This window comes from Dama dama, chromosome 19 (assembly GCF_033118175.1).
Source record: "Dama dama isolate Ldn47 chromosome 19, ASM3311817v1, whole genome shotgun sequence".
Lineage (NCBI taxonomy): Eukaryota > Metazoa > Chordata > Mammalia > Artiodactyla > Cervidae > Dama > Dama dama.
The window spans coordinates 80,702,138-80,718,390 of NC_083699.1; the positions used below are offsets into that span (position 1 = coordinate 80,702,138).

Genomic DNA, 16,253 nt, shown 5'->3' on the forward strand with positions numbered 1-16,253 from the left:
AATTTTTTTTTTTTAATTTTTATTATTATTTTTTTTTTCCAGTGGGTTTTGTCATACATTGATATGAATCAGCCATGGATTTACATGTATTCCCAATCCCGATCCCCCCTCCCACCTCCCTCTCCACCCGATTCCTCTGGGTCTTCCCAGTGCACCAGGCCGGAGCACTTGTCTCGTGCATCCCACCTGGGCTGGTGATCTGTTTCACCATAGATAGTATACATGCTGTTCTTTTGAAATATCCCACCCTCACATTCTCCCACAAAGTTCAAAAGTCTGTTCTGTATTTCTGTGTCTCTTTTTCTGTTCTGCATATAGGGTTATCGTTATCACCTTTCTAAATTCCATATACATGTGTCAGTATGCTGTAATGTTCTTTATCTTTCTGGCTTACTTCACTCTGTATAATGGGCTCCAGCTTCATCCATCTCATTAGGACTGGTTCAAATGAATTCTTTTTAATGGCTGAGTAATATTCCATGGTGTATATGTACCACAGCTTCCTTATCCATTCATCTGCTGATGGGCATCTAGGTTGTTTCCATGAAAAAAAAAAAAAAAAGAAATTTTTTTATGGAAAGCATAGAAAGATATCTCATGCTCTTACATTGGAAGAATTAATATTGTTAAAATTATTTGTTACCCAAAGCAATCTACAGATTTAATGTGATCCCTATCAAATTACCTAGGAGGTTTTTCAAAGAACTACAGCAAATAATCCCCAAATTTATATGGAACCACAAATGACCCAGAATTGACAAAACAATCCTGAAGAAAAAGAGCAAAACTGAAGGTAATATTCCCAGACTTCAGATAATATTACAAAGCTGCAGTAATCAAAACAATGCAGTGTTGGCACCAAAATAGACATATGGATCAATGGAACAGACTAGAGTCCAGTCAATTAATCTTTGACACAGGAGGCAAGAATATACAATGGAGAAAAATGACAACCTCTTTGGCAAGTGGTATTGAGAAAGTTGGACAGTGTCATGTAAATTAGTGAAGTTTGAATGAAGTTTCACATCATACCAAAAAATGAATTCAAAATATCTTAAAGAATTAAATATAAGACATGACACCGTATAACTCCCAGGAGAGAACACCGGCAAAACATTCTTTAACATCGCTAGGCCAGTCTCCTAAGACAATAGAAATAAAAGCAAAAATAAACAAATGAAACAAAGTTACAAGCTGTTGCATGGCAAAGGAAACCATAAGCAAAACAAAAAGGCAACTTACAGACTGGGAGAAAATATTTGCAAATGATGCAACCGACAAGGAATTAATCTGCAAAATATACAAACAGTCATACAACTCAATATCAAAGAAACAACAGCATCAAAAAAATGGCAGAAAGCCTAAATAGATACTTCTCCAAAGAAGGCATCCTGATGACAAATAGACACTTCAAAAGATGCTCCACATTTCTAATTACTAGAGAAATGCAAATCAAAACCACAGTGAGGTACCACGTCACACTGTTAATCAAAAAGTCTCTAAACAATAAATGCTGGGGAATGTGTAGAGAAAAGAGAACCCTCCTACACTGTTGGTGGGAGTGTAAATTGGTGCATCTACTATGGAGAACAGTATGAAGATTCTTTAAAAAAAAAAAATGGAACTACTATATGATCCAGTAATCCCACTCCTGGGCATATATCCAGAGAACACTAGTTTGGAAAGATACATGCACACCAATGTTCATAGCAGCACTGTTTAAAATAGTCAAGACATAAATATCCTAAATATTCATCAACAGAGAAATGGATAAAGAAGATGTGGTATGTATATACAGTGGAATATTATGCAGCCATTAAAAATGAAACAATGCCATTTGCAGCAACATAGATGGATACAGAGATTGTCATACTGAGTGAAATAAGTCAGACAGAAAAAGACAAATATATCACTTACATATGGAATCTTTAAAAAGGGTACAAACATCCATCAACAGATGAATAGATAAAGAAGAAGTGGTACATGTATAAAATGGAATACTACTCAGCCACATAAAAGAATGAAATGATAACATTTGCAGCAACATGGTTGGACCTAGAGGTGATCACACTAAGTGAAGTAAGTCAGAGAAAGACAAATATCATTTGATATCATGTATACAGGGAATCTAAAATATGATGTAAATAAACTTATTTACAAAACAGAAACAGACTCACAGACACAGGAAACAAACATATGCTTACTGAAGGGGAAAGGGCCTGGGAGGAATGGATTAGGAATTTTGGATTCACATACACATAATGCTGTCTGTAAAACAGACAATCCACAAGGACCTACTGTATAATACAGGGAACTATATTCAGTGTCTTATAATGAACTATATTGGAAAAGAATATGAAAATATATATATATATATATGTATAACTGAATAAATCTGCTCTACAGCAGAAACTAATGCAACATTATAAATCAACTATACTTCATTTTTTTTTAAAAAAGGTAAAACAGCTTTTGTGCATACAAACTATATGGGAAATACAATAGACAAACTATTATCCACAACAAAAGGAAGAAAACATTTAGGAATAACTTTAATATGGAATGTGCAAGTTTTCTATGATGACTAGCCCTCTACTGGGCAACATAGATGAATTCTTGAATGGACAGCCATGTCTTATTCCTGGGTAGGATGATTCAATATTGTAGAGATATAAGTTGTCCCTAAAGTAAACTTAACACAATCTCAATCAAAATGCCAACAAAATGATTTTATGGCTCATTTGTAAGAATATTACAGAAATATTAGAAAGAAACCGGAAAATGAATTACTCAACCAATTTTTTTAATTTATTATTTTTTTATTGAAGGAAAACTGCTTTACAGAAGTTTGCTGTTTTCTGTCAAACCTCAGCATGAATCAGCCATAAAGTGAGTGAAATTGCTCAGTCGTGTCCGACTCTTTGCAACCCCATGGACTGTAGGCCACCAGGCTCCTCCTTCCATGGGATTTCCCAGGCAAGAATACTGGAGTGGGTTTCCATTTCCTTCTCCAGGGGATCTTCCCGACCCAAGGATCAAACCCGGGTCTCCCTCATTGCAGGCAGACGCTTTAACCTCTGAGCCACCAGGTATACATATATCTCCTCCCTTTTGAACCTCCGTCTCATCTCCCTCTCCATCCCACCCCTCTAGACTGATACAGAGCTCCTGATTGACTTTCCTGAGACATAAAGTGAATTCCTGTTGGCTATCTACTTTACATATGGTAATGTAAGTTTCCATGTTACTCTTTCCATTCATCTCACTCTCTCCTCCCCTCTTCCCATGTCCATAAGTCTATTCTCTATGTCTATTTCTCCACTGCTGCCCTGTAAATGAATTCTTTAGTACCATTTTTCTAGATTCCGTATACATGCGTAAGAATACAATATTTATTTTTCTCTTTCTGATTCACTTCACTCTATATAATAGGTTCTAGGTTCATCCACCTCATTAGAACTGACTCAAATGTGTCCCTTTTTATGGCTGAGTAATATTCCATGGTGTATATGTACCACAACTTCTTTATCTATTCATCTGTCGATGGATATCTAGGTTGTTTCCATGTTCTAGCTATTGTAAATAGTGCTGCAGTGAACAATGGGATGCAGGTGTCTTTTTCAATTTTGGTTTCCTCAGGATATATGCCTAGGAGTGGGATTGCTGGGACATATGCTGGTTTTATTCCTAGTTTTTAAGGAATCTCCATACTGTCTTCCATAGTGGCTGTATCAATTTACATTCCCACCAACAGTGCAAGAGTGTTCCCTTTTCTCCACACTCTCTCCAGTATTTACTGTTTGTGGACTTTTTGATGATGGCCATTCTGACTGGTATGTGATAATATCTCATTGCAGTTTTTATTTGCATATCTCTAATAATAATGCCAAAAATTTGATGCTTTTGAACTGTGGTATTGGAGAAGACTCTTGAGAGTCCCTTGGACTGCAAGGAGATCCAACCAGTCCCTCCTAAAGGAGATCAGTCCTGGGTGTTCATTGGAACGACTGATGTTGAAGCTGAAACTCCAATACTTTGGCCACCTCATGCGAAGAGTTGACTCATTGGAAAAGACCCTGATGCTGGAAGGGATTGGGGGCAGGACGAGAAGGGGACGACAGAGGATGAGATGGCTGGATGGCATCACTGACTCGATGGACTCTGTGTAAACTCCGGGAGTTGGTGATGGACAGGGAGGCCTGGCATGCTACGATTCATGGGGTCACAAAGAGTTGGACACGACTGAGCAACTGAACTGAACTGAACTAAATAATGAGCGATGTTGAGCATTTTTTCATGTGTTTATTAGCCATCTGTATGTCTTCTTTGGAGAAATGTCTGTTTAGGTCTTTTCCCCACTTTTTGATTGGGTTGTTTGTTTTTCTAGTATTGACTTGTATGATCTGCTTGTATATTTTGGAAATTAACCCTTTGTCCGTTGTTTCATTTGCTATTATTTTCTCCCATTCTGAGGGTTGTCTTTTCACCTTGCTTATAGTTTACTTTGCTGTGCGAAAGCTTTTAAATTTAATCAGGTCCCACTTGTTTACCTTTGTTTTTATTTCCGTTACTCTAGGAGGTGGGTCACAGAGGATCTTGCTTTGATTTATGTCAACACGTGTTCTCTCTATGTTTTCCTCTAAGAGTTTTATAGTTTCTGGTCTTGCATTTAGGTCTTTAATCTATTTTGAATTTATCTTTGTGTTCAACCAGTTTTTAAAATACATTAAAAAGCTACAGAAAACTGAAACTTGACATAGGCACTGTAAACATAAACGGTCAACAGAAGCAAACAGTCAAACTATCAGTCCAAGTACATGACAAATAGCATGTAATAAAGATGCCCTTTCCCCTAGGCATGTGTGTGTATGTGGGTGAGAGAGGAGAAATGGATTAATGAGGCAACTGGCTACCTTCATATAGATCCCACCCTGTATAAGAAAGGGTCCATAGAGTGGCCCCACCTTATTTACTTACATGCATGTATATTTCAGCCACATCAAAGGTTTAAAGTGAAAACTAAAATAAAATCCATTAAATAAAAGAGTTAACCTTCTATTCCTGGCCAGTTGCCATGCCATTCCATGAGCATCATCCTTGATTTCAGCCTCTCTTACAACATCACTTTTAATTAACTACATTTTATTTCTTCTACCACCTTAAATATCTCCAGCATCCATCTCCAGTCTGTCTCCCCACTGCAAAACCTTCCAACATGTTGCCTTAGTTCAGTGCAGTAGGATCCTCCTTGGTGTCTGACTTCTAACATGGTCTGAGTCTAATCCATATTTCATGGAGCAATAGTTCTCAAATCAGGTATGACCTTTTTAATCCACGTTCACTTCCTTGACTCCTCACTGCTATCGGGACCAGGTCCAGTGGCTTGTCTTTGGCCCCAGGGCCCTTCATGTTCCAGCCCCTTCTTTCTCTGGCATCATCTCTCCTGCTATCTCTGTATCATCCCCCAAATAGTGAACTGCTCAGTTTCTAGAATTTTCCAACCTTTTCCTCCAAACCTTCTTATAGCACTGTTCTTCTCATAGCAGTGTTCTTCAGGTCTGAGAGCCTCCCATGACCCCCCTGATATTGTCAACTCTGTTAATGAAAGCCTTGTATTGACCTGACCATCTCCCCACAGGAAGTAAGTTCTGTGGGTTCAGGGATCATGTCTGTCTTATCCATCTTAGATCCCCCCAAATTTAGTATTATACTTAGAACATAGTAGAAATTCACTAGGTATTTGGTCAATGAATTGAACTGTGCTTGTATAAATCAGTTTTTCTCAATAAAAAAACAAAAAAATAAATTAACAATATACAATTGATAGTTAATGGCAAAGTTTTACCAGTTGGCCTTAATAGAATCCTGGGCTGTGTCTGAGCCAGAGCTGCTCAGTGCTGTAAATGGTATGGGCTGTTCACAAAATTACAGATTGCTGTTCCAATCTATAATTGGAACAGACAGAAGTCTCCTCTGACTTCTAGGTATTTTCAACAATGCCAGCTGCTCAGAATTTGACCCCCTGATGTTTAGAGTTGGGGCTGGAGGTCCAAAGTGAGGAGAAATCCCATCTCTGATCCTCTTTTGCTTCCTGCTTTTAGATTCTTCAGCTGAAGTTGCTTCTGACTCATTTTGTTCACCATGCTCAACTTTCTGCAGTGGAAATGGGATCTTAGAAATTTGGAAAATATCTTCCATGTAAGTACCAGTTTATTTTCTCAAGGTCATGTGATTGATGAAAACCTGGCACTTCCTAGTATAAATGGGTGGGGGTTTTAGGTTAAGGGAGTTGTCACCTGGCTGAAAGGCCTCCTGAGGGCCAGGAGAACCCAGGTCTGTGGGCAAGTGTGTCCCCCGTGGGCACTCAGATGGACTGGGTGAACTGCTTGGGAATGAGGTTTTTTCCCTCCTCAGCTCTAAAGTTAATCTGGTGTTCTGTCAATTCTAGTTGGTCTAGGGTCATGTTGCTTCATCTCGATATAAATACAAAGTCTTTATGATCTAATACTTTAAAGAATCATGAGGCGGCAACACTGAATAGGAAGAAACTATTTTAAGTCCCTCAGCACTCGTGCTCCACTTGGAAAAAAACGGTAAAGCTTCTGTAACTGATGGCCTCTGCCTCTCTTCTTCTGGATGGCTTTTCAAACTTTGTCCGCAAAACAAAGTTTGTTGCTGTTGTTCAGTCACTCAGCCCTGTCTGACTCTTTGTGACCCCATGAACTGCAGCACATCAGGCCTCCCTGTCCTTCACAATCTCCTGGAGTTTGCTCAAACTCATGTGCATCGAGTCAGTGATACCATCTAACCTTCTCATCCTCTGTCACCCTCTTCTCTTGCCCTCAATCTTTCCCAGCATCGGGGTCTTTTCCAATGAGTTGGCTCTTCCCATCAGGTAGCCAAAGTATTGGAGCTTCAGCATCAGTCCTTCCAATGTATATTCAGCGTTGATTTCCTTTAGGATTGATTGGTTTGATTTCCCTGCTGTCCAAGGGACTCTCAGGAGTCTTCTCCGGCACCACATCCAATAGTCAATATCCATTGGCCAGTGAAGGTTTACACACTCAACAAGGTGTGTTGAATGGGATAACCAGCAGTGGGATAATGAGGGTGCTGAGCATGTCATCCAGCTATGTGGAGCTACTGAAGGGCAGGTCCCTGCTAGGCAGGGCCTGACAAATGTGGTCCACTGGAGAAGGGAATGGCAAACTAGTATTCTTAGTATTCTTTAGTATTCTTGCCTTGAGGACCCCATGGACAATATGAAAAGGCAAAAAGATATGACACTGAAAGATGAGCCCCCAGGTTGGTAGGTGTCTAACATGCTACTGGGGAAGAGCGGAGAAATAGCTCCAGAAAGAATGAAGAGGCAGAGCCAAAGTGGAAATTATGCTCAGTTGTGGATGTGTTTGATGGTGAAAGAAAAGTCCCATGCTGTAAAGAACAATACTACATAGGAATCAGGAATGTTAGGTCCATGAGTCAAGGTAAATTGGATGTGGTCAAACAGGAGATGGCAAGAGTGAACATCGATTGACATTTTGGGAATCAGTGAACTAAAATGGATTGCAATGGGTGAAGTTTAATTCAGATGGCCATTACACTGTGGGCAAGAATCCCTGAGAAGGAAATTAGTAGACCTCATAGTCAATAAAAGAGTCTGACATGCAGCACTTGGGTGCAGTCTCAAAAACAACAGAATGATGCCCATTCATTTCCAAAGCAAACCTTTCAATATCACAGTAATCTGAGTCTATGCCCCAACCATAATACTGAAGAAGCTGAAGTTGAACAACTATGAAGACCTACAAGACCTCCTAGAACTAAGACCAGAAAAAGATGTCCTTTTCATCATAGGGGACTGGAATGCAAAAGTAGGAAGTCAAGAGATACCTGGAGTAATGGGCAAGTTTGGCTTTGGAGTAGAAAATGAAACAGGGAAAAGACTAACAGAGTTTTGCCAAGAGAACTCACTGATCACAGCAAACACCCTCTTCCAACAAAACACAAGAGGTGACTCTACACATGGACATCACCAGATGGTCAATACCAAAATCAGATTGATTGTATTCTTTGCAGCTGAAGATGGAGAAGCTCTATACAGTCAGCAAAAATAAGACCAGGAGCTGACTGTGGCTCAGATCATCAGCTCCTTATTGCAAAATTCAAGCTCAAATTGAAGAAAGTAGGGAAAACCACTAGGCCACTCAGGTATGACCTAAATCAAATCCCTTATGATTATACAGTGAGGTGATGTATATGATTATACAGAGGTGATGAATAGGTTCAAGGGGCTAGATCTGATAGACAGAGTGCATGAAGAACTATAGATGGAGGTTCATAACATTGTACAGGAGGCAGTGACTAAAACCATCCCCAAGAAAAAGAAATGCAAGAAAGCAAAGTGGTTGTCTGAGGAGGGCTTACAAATAGCTGAGAAAAGAAGAGAAAGGAAAGGCAAAAAGAAAGAGAAAGATACACCCAACTGAATGCCGAGTTCCAGAGAAAAACAAGGAGAGATAAGAAAGCCTTCTTAAGTGAACAATGCAAAGAAATAGAGGAAAACAATAGAATGGGAAAGACTAGAGATCTCTTCAAGAAAATTAGAGATACCAAGGGAACATTTCATGCAACGAGGGGTACAATAAAGGACAGAAATGGCAAGGACCTACCAGAAGCAGAGGAGATTAAGAAGAAGTGGCAAGAATACACAAACGAACTGTGCAAGAATACACAAAAGAACTGTACAAAAAAGTTCTTAATGACCCGTGTAACCACAGTGGTATGGTCACTCACCTAGAACCAGACATCCTGGAATGTGAAGACAAGTGGACCTTAGGAAGCACTACTACAAACAGAACTAGTGGAGGTGATGGAATTCCAGCTGAGAGATTTCTAACCCTAAAAGAAAGGTTAAGAACAAAAAAATTCCCATTAACTTAGTATGTGAGGATTGCAACATATTATGGGTTTGCCTGTCAAATTATTTACTCCTTTGGGATTTAGTCTAGCTGTCTTGATGGGTTGGCAGGAGACTTCTTGCAAAAAGGTTTCAAATGGATTTAGAATTTAAATCTAACTTTGAGCAAAGGGGACAGAGGTCCGCAGGTCTGGGTGGGTCTGCCATGCGATTACCTGTGAGAGCTGGCTGAGGATGCAGACTCACGTGCAGTCAGCGCTTTGAGAAGGAAGCACCGAACATCTGCACCTGATGTGAGGGTCATCCCTCCAGCCTCATTCCTGGTTTAGTCCCTTAGTAGTAGAAAGTTCCTTTAGTGTCTTGCAAACAGTTATAGGAGTTATAATGGACTAAACGGAATGAAATGCAGCAAGTAGATCATCTGAGGTCATCTCCCCTGAAGCCAAACAATTTGAACAAACATCATGAACAATTTGTAGAGGATTGGTTGGGAGAGAATAACTGATGATCACAGTTTTGAATTTTATTAAAAGTGTTGTCTCCATTTCCGTGACAAGATTATTATTAATTCCCATGAAGCGGGGAGAACTCTGCCTCATGAATCAAATATGTGATCTCAAGAGACTGAGTTTATACCCTTCTGTTACTATGTATTAGAGCCAAGCTTTTTTCCTACTTGGAAACCTTAACTGCCTTGAACAGATACCAATTTTCCCCTCGCATGATCTTTAGGAATGGCTTACCACAGAACCCTTGGTAGAAATACTTAGCAGTTCCTTTTCATTATGAGTTTGTTTTCTTTTCTTTTCTAAATAAAGGAAATGCCCTGGAGTTAACCTTCCTTCACCAGACAAAAACATAGAAGATATAAAAATACTACCTTCCCTCAGTCACAGTGGTAAATAGTTGCTTTTGGCTGCTTAGCATCTGTTCTCCATATCTAATGCCCCAAGGCCTTTCCTGCATTTAGTGAGGCTGGTCAGTCAGTGTCTCATGGTCATATTGGCCAGCACAAAAGCCACTGGCCATTTGTAACTACTGAGCACTTGAAATGTATCTGATAAACTAATTTTTAAATTTTATTTTAATTAACTTTTTTTACATTTAAAAACTGATGCTTTTAAAAACTTTTAATGTGTATGAAACAATTCAAGTATATGAATCTATTTTTTCAACTGTAAGTTTTATGAAAACTACAATTAACTTTTTACAGTTCAAGTATTTGCATTGAAAAATTATCTTCCAAATTGACATGTGTTGTAAATGTAAAATATACTTTTTTGGGGGGAAAAAGTGAAAAATATCTTACTGGTAATTGTTGTTATTGATTACATGTTGGAATGATAATATATGGATGTGTGTGTGTGTGTGTGTCTGTGTGTGTGCTCAATCACTTCAGTCATGTCTGACTCTGAGGCCCCAATAGGCTCTTCTGTCCATGGGATTCTCCAGGCAAGAATACTGGAGTGGGTTCCCATGCCCTCCTCCAGGGAATCTTCCTGACCCAGGGACTGAACCCATGTCTCTGGCATCTCCTGCATTGCAGGCAGATTCTTTACCACTGAGCCACCAGGGAAGCCCCAATATTTGGATATATTAGGTTAAATAAAATATATAGTTAAAATTAATTTTTAATGTTTCTTTAAATGTAGTCATGTATGGATGTGAGAGTTGGACTATAAAGAAAGCTAAGGGCAAAGGATTGATGCTTTTGAGCTGTGGTGTTGGAGAAGACCTTTGAGAGTCCCTTGGACTGCAAGGAGATCCAACCAGTCCATCCTAAAGGAGATCAGTCCTGGGTGTTCATTGGTAGGACTGATGCTGAAGCTGAAACTCCAGTACTTTGGCCACCTGATGCGAAGGGCTAACTCATTGGAAAAGACCCTGATGCTGGGAGGGATTCAGGGCAGGAGGAGAAGGGGACAACAGAGGATGAGATGGTGGGATGGCATCACCGATCAATGGACATGAGTTTGGGTAAACTCTGGGAGTTGGTGATGGGCAGGGAGGCCTGGCATGCTGCTGTTCATGGGGTTGCAAGAAGTCAGACACAACTGAGCAACTGAACTGAACTGAAATGTGGCACTAGACAATTTAAAACCAGTTCTAATGAGATGGATGAAACTGGTGCCCATTATACAGAGTGAAGTAAGCCAGAAAGATAAAGACCAATACAGTATACTAACACATATATATGGAATTTAGAAAGATGGTAACGATAACCCTATATGCAAAACAGAAAAAGAGACACAGATGTGCAGAACAGACTCTTGGACTCTGTGGGAGAAGACGAGGGTGGGATGTTTCGAGAGATCAGCATCGAAACATGTATATTATCTAGGGTGAAACAGATCACCAGCCCAGGTTGGATGCATGAGACAAGTGCTCAGGCCTGGTGCCCTGGGAAGACCCAGAGGAATCGGGTAGAGAGGGAGGTGGGAGGAGGGATCGGGATGGGGAATACATGTAAATCCATGGCTGATTCATGTCAATGTATGGCAAAAACCACTACAATACTGTAAAGTAATTAGCCTCCAACTAATAAAAATAAATGGAAAAAAAAAGAAACAATGATCAAGTTTTAAATGTTTAAAAAGTAAGTTGTGAAATATTGTTATAATAGGATCCCATTTGTGGAATAATATAGATGTGTGTGTACATATTTGTATACACACATATATGTTTATATTTATCCATATGTATTTGTATATGCATGAAAAATCTGAAAAGTAAGCAACTGCCAGAGGGGCTTCTATGTTTACCTTACACTCTTCTGAATATATGAATTATTTACAATAAGAATATGGCAGTTTTATAATTAAAGTTTTCTTTTACAATTAAAAGAAATACTTTGTACTAGGTTAAAAAAAGTTATTACAAAATAATGTCTACAATTCTCTGTCCTGTAAATATATCCTTGTTACTTTGCCTGTGCTGTGCTCAGTCATGTCTGACTCTTTGAGACCCCATGGACTGTAGCCCGCCAGGCTCCTCTGTCCATGGGATTCTCCAGGCAACAATACTAGAGTGGGTTGCCATACCCTGCTTCAGGAGATCGTCCCTATCCAGGGACTGAACCCATGTCTCCTGTGTTGTAGGTGTATTCTTTACTGCTGAGCCACTGGGGAAACCCATTGCTTTGCCTGTTTTCCTAAAAAGTTAAACATACACTTTTGACCTAGAAACCCCATTCCTACATCTTTTCTCAAGAGAAATAAAAATACATGTCTACAAAAAGAAAAAAAAAAAAAAAAAAAAAACCATACATGTGGCAGATGCTGTTTCTCTTTTCTCTCTCTGTTGCAGAACAGGCCCTGGTGATCTCTGCAGTTTAGTTTGGCCAGCCAGGGCTCCTCGGAACCTGAGTGGCGGGGTGGGGCAGAGGTGCATCTGAGGAGCGTGGGGCCCAGGGAGGTCAGCTCTGCTGGTCAGTTGCTCTCCCTCCCTTGTGGCCTTTTCTGGCAAGAGCCTCCAGTCTTTCTTGGTCTTCTGTTTCCACATTCGCCTAGCAGGTTTCCTTTAGCACACATTAGCCAGTCTCTTTCTGGGGTTTTCAGCCAGACACTCTAAAACAGACCTGATTGGGATTTGCAGGGAGTGGCCCTCGTTTCTCCAGAATCCCTTCAAGTCACTCCTGAAGTCACCATCACCAGCACTGGATTCGGGTTGGGCTGGGGCACTTGAGTCTTCGTTAAACTGGGATTCTGATGTTCAACCAGAATTGAGAAACAGGGCTTTAGTTCTTTTAGGCATCTGCATGGCCAGTGAGTGGAGGTCATGGCAACCCACTCCAGTATTCTTGCCTAGAGAATTCCATGAATGGAGGAGCCTGGCGTGCTACAGTCCAGGGGTTGCAGAGTCAGACACGACTGAGTGACTAACACACACATGGCCAGTGAGTAAACATGAGTCAGTGCTGCACACTCCTGATGGAGAGGAAAGCAAACTTCCTGGGATCCCTGAGCTCCAGTAGCTGGAGGAATTCCATTGACACTTTCAACAAATGTTTAGTGAGGATCTAATATGCACCGGCTGGGCACTGTTTTAGACACTAAGTGACACTAAGTGTGTAGCACTGAGGCAAACACACAAATCCCCTCTCTGCTAAAGCACACTTCTTAATGGGAAATGGGGGGATAATAAGCCAAATGAAACAGAAACATACATAGTATGTTACAAGCTGGACATTCTCAGGAGAAAGCCAAACCAGAGGAAGGGGTAAGGAGTGTATGTGTGTATATATTAGAAGGGCAGAGACATTTGGATGGGGTGATCACAGAGAAAACACCTAAAATGTTACATTTACAGGAAGGGAGTAAGCCTTGAGAATACAGGACTGGGGAAGAGTTTTCTAAGTGAGAGAATCCCTCTGTCCTTGGAATTCTCTAGACAAGAACACTGGAGTGGGTTGCCATTCCCTACTCCAGGGGATCTTCCCAACCCAGGGATCAAACCGGTACAGAACCTGTATTGCAGGCAGATTTTTTACTATCTGAGCTACCAGGGAAGAAATAATTATGTATTAACACATATATACGAAATCTAGAAAAATGGTATGGATGAACCTCTTTGCAGGGCAAGAATAGAGACACGGACATAGACAACAGACTTGTGGACACAGTGGGGGAAGGGAGGGTGGGATGAATTGAGAGAGTAGCATGGAAACATACACATGACCATATGTTAAGTAGACAGCTAGTGGTGGAGGCTGCTGGCCAGTGCCCCCTCCCAGCGGCACGCCAATGTTGACCCATGCCTCTGCAGGAGACCCTCAAACACTCCCAGAGGAGTCAAAGAACACACAGTTGTTCTATTTTCTTGCTGGATTTCAACTTGTTCCTTTCTTACAACTCTGTCATCTTCCAAGTCACATTCATTACCAACCAGAATCTTTGGAGCATCATCAGTGTCTTTAACTTGCTGAATTGTTCTCTCAGATCATATGTATCATTAAATGTGGACTGTGCTGTGTTGGAATAAAGCAAAGCCTTGTCCATGTTTCATGTACAAATCCCTCACCACTATAAATGGTCTGCTTCTATAGTATCCAAGATTTCACACAGATACTTTTGTGCATCTACTTTAACTTACTTTCTATATTGTAGGATTATATTATTCAACAAAGATTCCTTGAATAAAGTGTATAATGAGAATAAAAAAAATAGATAGCTACTGGGAAGCTGCTGTATAATACAGGGAACTCAACCTGGTGCTCTGTGATGACCTAGAGGGATGTAGTAGGAGAGAGATTCAAGAAGGAGGGGATATATGTATACTTAAGGCTGAGTCACATACGGCAGAAACCAACACAACATTGTAAAGGAATTATCCTCCAATTAAAAATAATTTTTTTAAAGAAACTCTTGTTTTACAAAGCTATTGCAACCACACTCTTACACTAGAATGTTTGTGGATTTTCTTCATGATAATCACAAAATTATGAGAAAGAGATACCTGAAGAAATAATAATAAAAATATTATGGCAGGATCATAAACCCTGAATGCTTTTTGCCCTGAATTAAGTGAGGACTCTTCCCTGAATCCTAATTTGGAAAATTAGAAAATTCTAACAATCACTGAATGTGGTTTTGTTTTTCTTAGTTATCCTGTCTTCCCTCTGTACCTTGAGCTGATCACAGCACTCTGGCTGATTAGGTTGGACTCCACATCAAGAAAATTTTTAAAAAATAAATATGCCCCACCTCTTAGAATAATGGAAATGAAAACAAAAATAAATAAGTGGGACCTAAGTAGCTTAAAAGATTTTGCACAGCAAAGGAAGCTATAAACAAGGTGAAAAGACAACCCTCAGAATGGGAGAAAATAATAGCAAATGAAACAACGGACAAAGGATTAATTTCCAAAATATACAAGCAGATCATACAACTCAATACCAGAAAATAAAAACAAAACCTCAAATAGTGGGAAAAAGACCTAAACAGACAGTTCTCCAAAGAAGACATACAGATAGCTAACAAACACAAGAAAAAATGCTCAACATCGCTCATTCTTACAGAAACGGAAATCAAAACCACACTGAGATATCACGTCACACCAGTCAGGATGACCATCATCAAAAAATTCCACAAATGACCAGTGCTGGAGTGGATGCAGAGAAAAGGGAACCCTCTTGCTGGTGGGAATGTAAATTGATATAGCCACAATGGAAGACAGTATGGAGTTTTGTTTTTTTTTTAAAAAAAACTAGCAATAAAACCAGCATGTGACCTAGCAATACCACTTATAGGCATATACTGTGAGGAAACCAAAACTGAAAAAGACATATGTACCCCAATGTTCCTTGCAGCACTATTTACAATAGCTAGGACATGGAAGCAACCTAGATGCCCATCAACAGATGAATGGATAAAAAAATTATGGTACATATATATGATGGACTACTACTTGGCCATGAAAAGGAACACATTTTAGTCAGTTCTAATGAGGTGGATGAACCCAGAGCCTATTATACAGAGTGAAGTAAGTCAGAAAGAGAAAAGCAAATATCATATATTAACACATATACATGGAATCTAGAAAGATGGTACTGATGAACCTATCTGCATGTCAGCAATGGAGACACAGACATAGAGAAGAGACTTATGGCCAAGGGTACAAGGCAGGAAGTAGAGGGTGAGATAAATGGAGAGGGCAGTTTGGACGCATACACACTACCATATATAAAACAGATAGCCAGTGGAAATTTGTTGTGTTCCTCAGGGAACTCAAACTGGGGCTCTGTAACAATATAGAGGGATGGGAAAAGGTGGGAGGTGGAAGGGAGGTTCGAGAAAGAAGGGACATATATACACCTATGGCTAATTCATGTTGATGGATGGCAAAAATCAAACCAATATTGTAATGCAATTTTCCTTCAATTAAAAATAACTGAAATTTTTAAAAAAGAAAGAAAATAAGTAAATGTGCATTCTCTGAATTGTTAAATACTCATTAAAGTATTAATGTATACTTTTTTAAAGTACTAATGTAATACTCATTAAAGTATTTCATCAGTTGATCAGCCCAAACTGCTGTGTGCCCCCACTACTGGGGCTCTGATATCCTTTCTCAGTCCCAGTGAAGACTTTCATGTTCACTTTCGGTCTGGGTCTGTTGTCCAGCCTCTGTGTTCTTGGGCTAGTGCTCAGGCTTCCATTGTTTTTTTTGCAGACTTACAAATAAATGCTTTGCCTTCTCAACAACTGCAAATCAGGGATCAGGAAAGCAATCATGCACATGAATTCATTCATTCATACTTTTTTTGAGTGCATACTAGCCATGCATGGTTCCAATACATAAAAAAAGTGGACTCTAGTGAGCAGACAGACCATAA

At 39.8% G+C, this 16,253-nt stretch overlaps 1 long non-coding RNA gene across 1 annotated transcript; it reads right to left on the minus strand.

Moving 5' to 3' along the window:
- Positions 1 to 234: 234 nt before the first annotated feature.
- Positions 235 to 10,982, minus strand: LOC133073725 (uncharacterized). Its single transcript, XR_009697039.1, has 3 exons — positions 8,797 to 10,982; positions 1,243 to 1,290; positions 235 to 530 (listed from the first exon to the last, which is right to left on the minus strand). It is a non-coding gene; the product is annotated as an uncharacterized LOC133073725 (long non-coding RNA).
- Between the last annotated feature and the right edge of the window lie 5,271 nt (positions 10,983 to 16,253).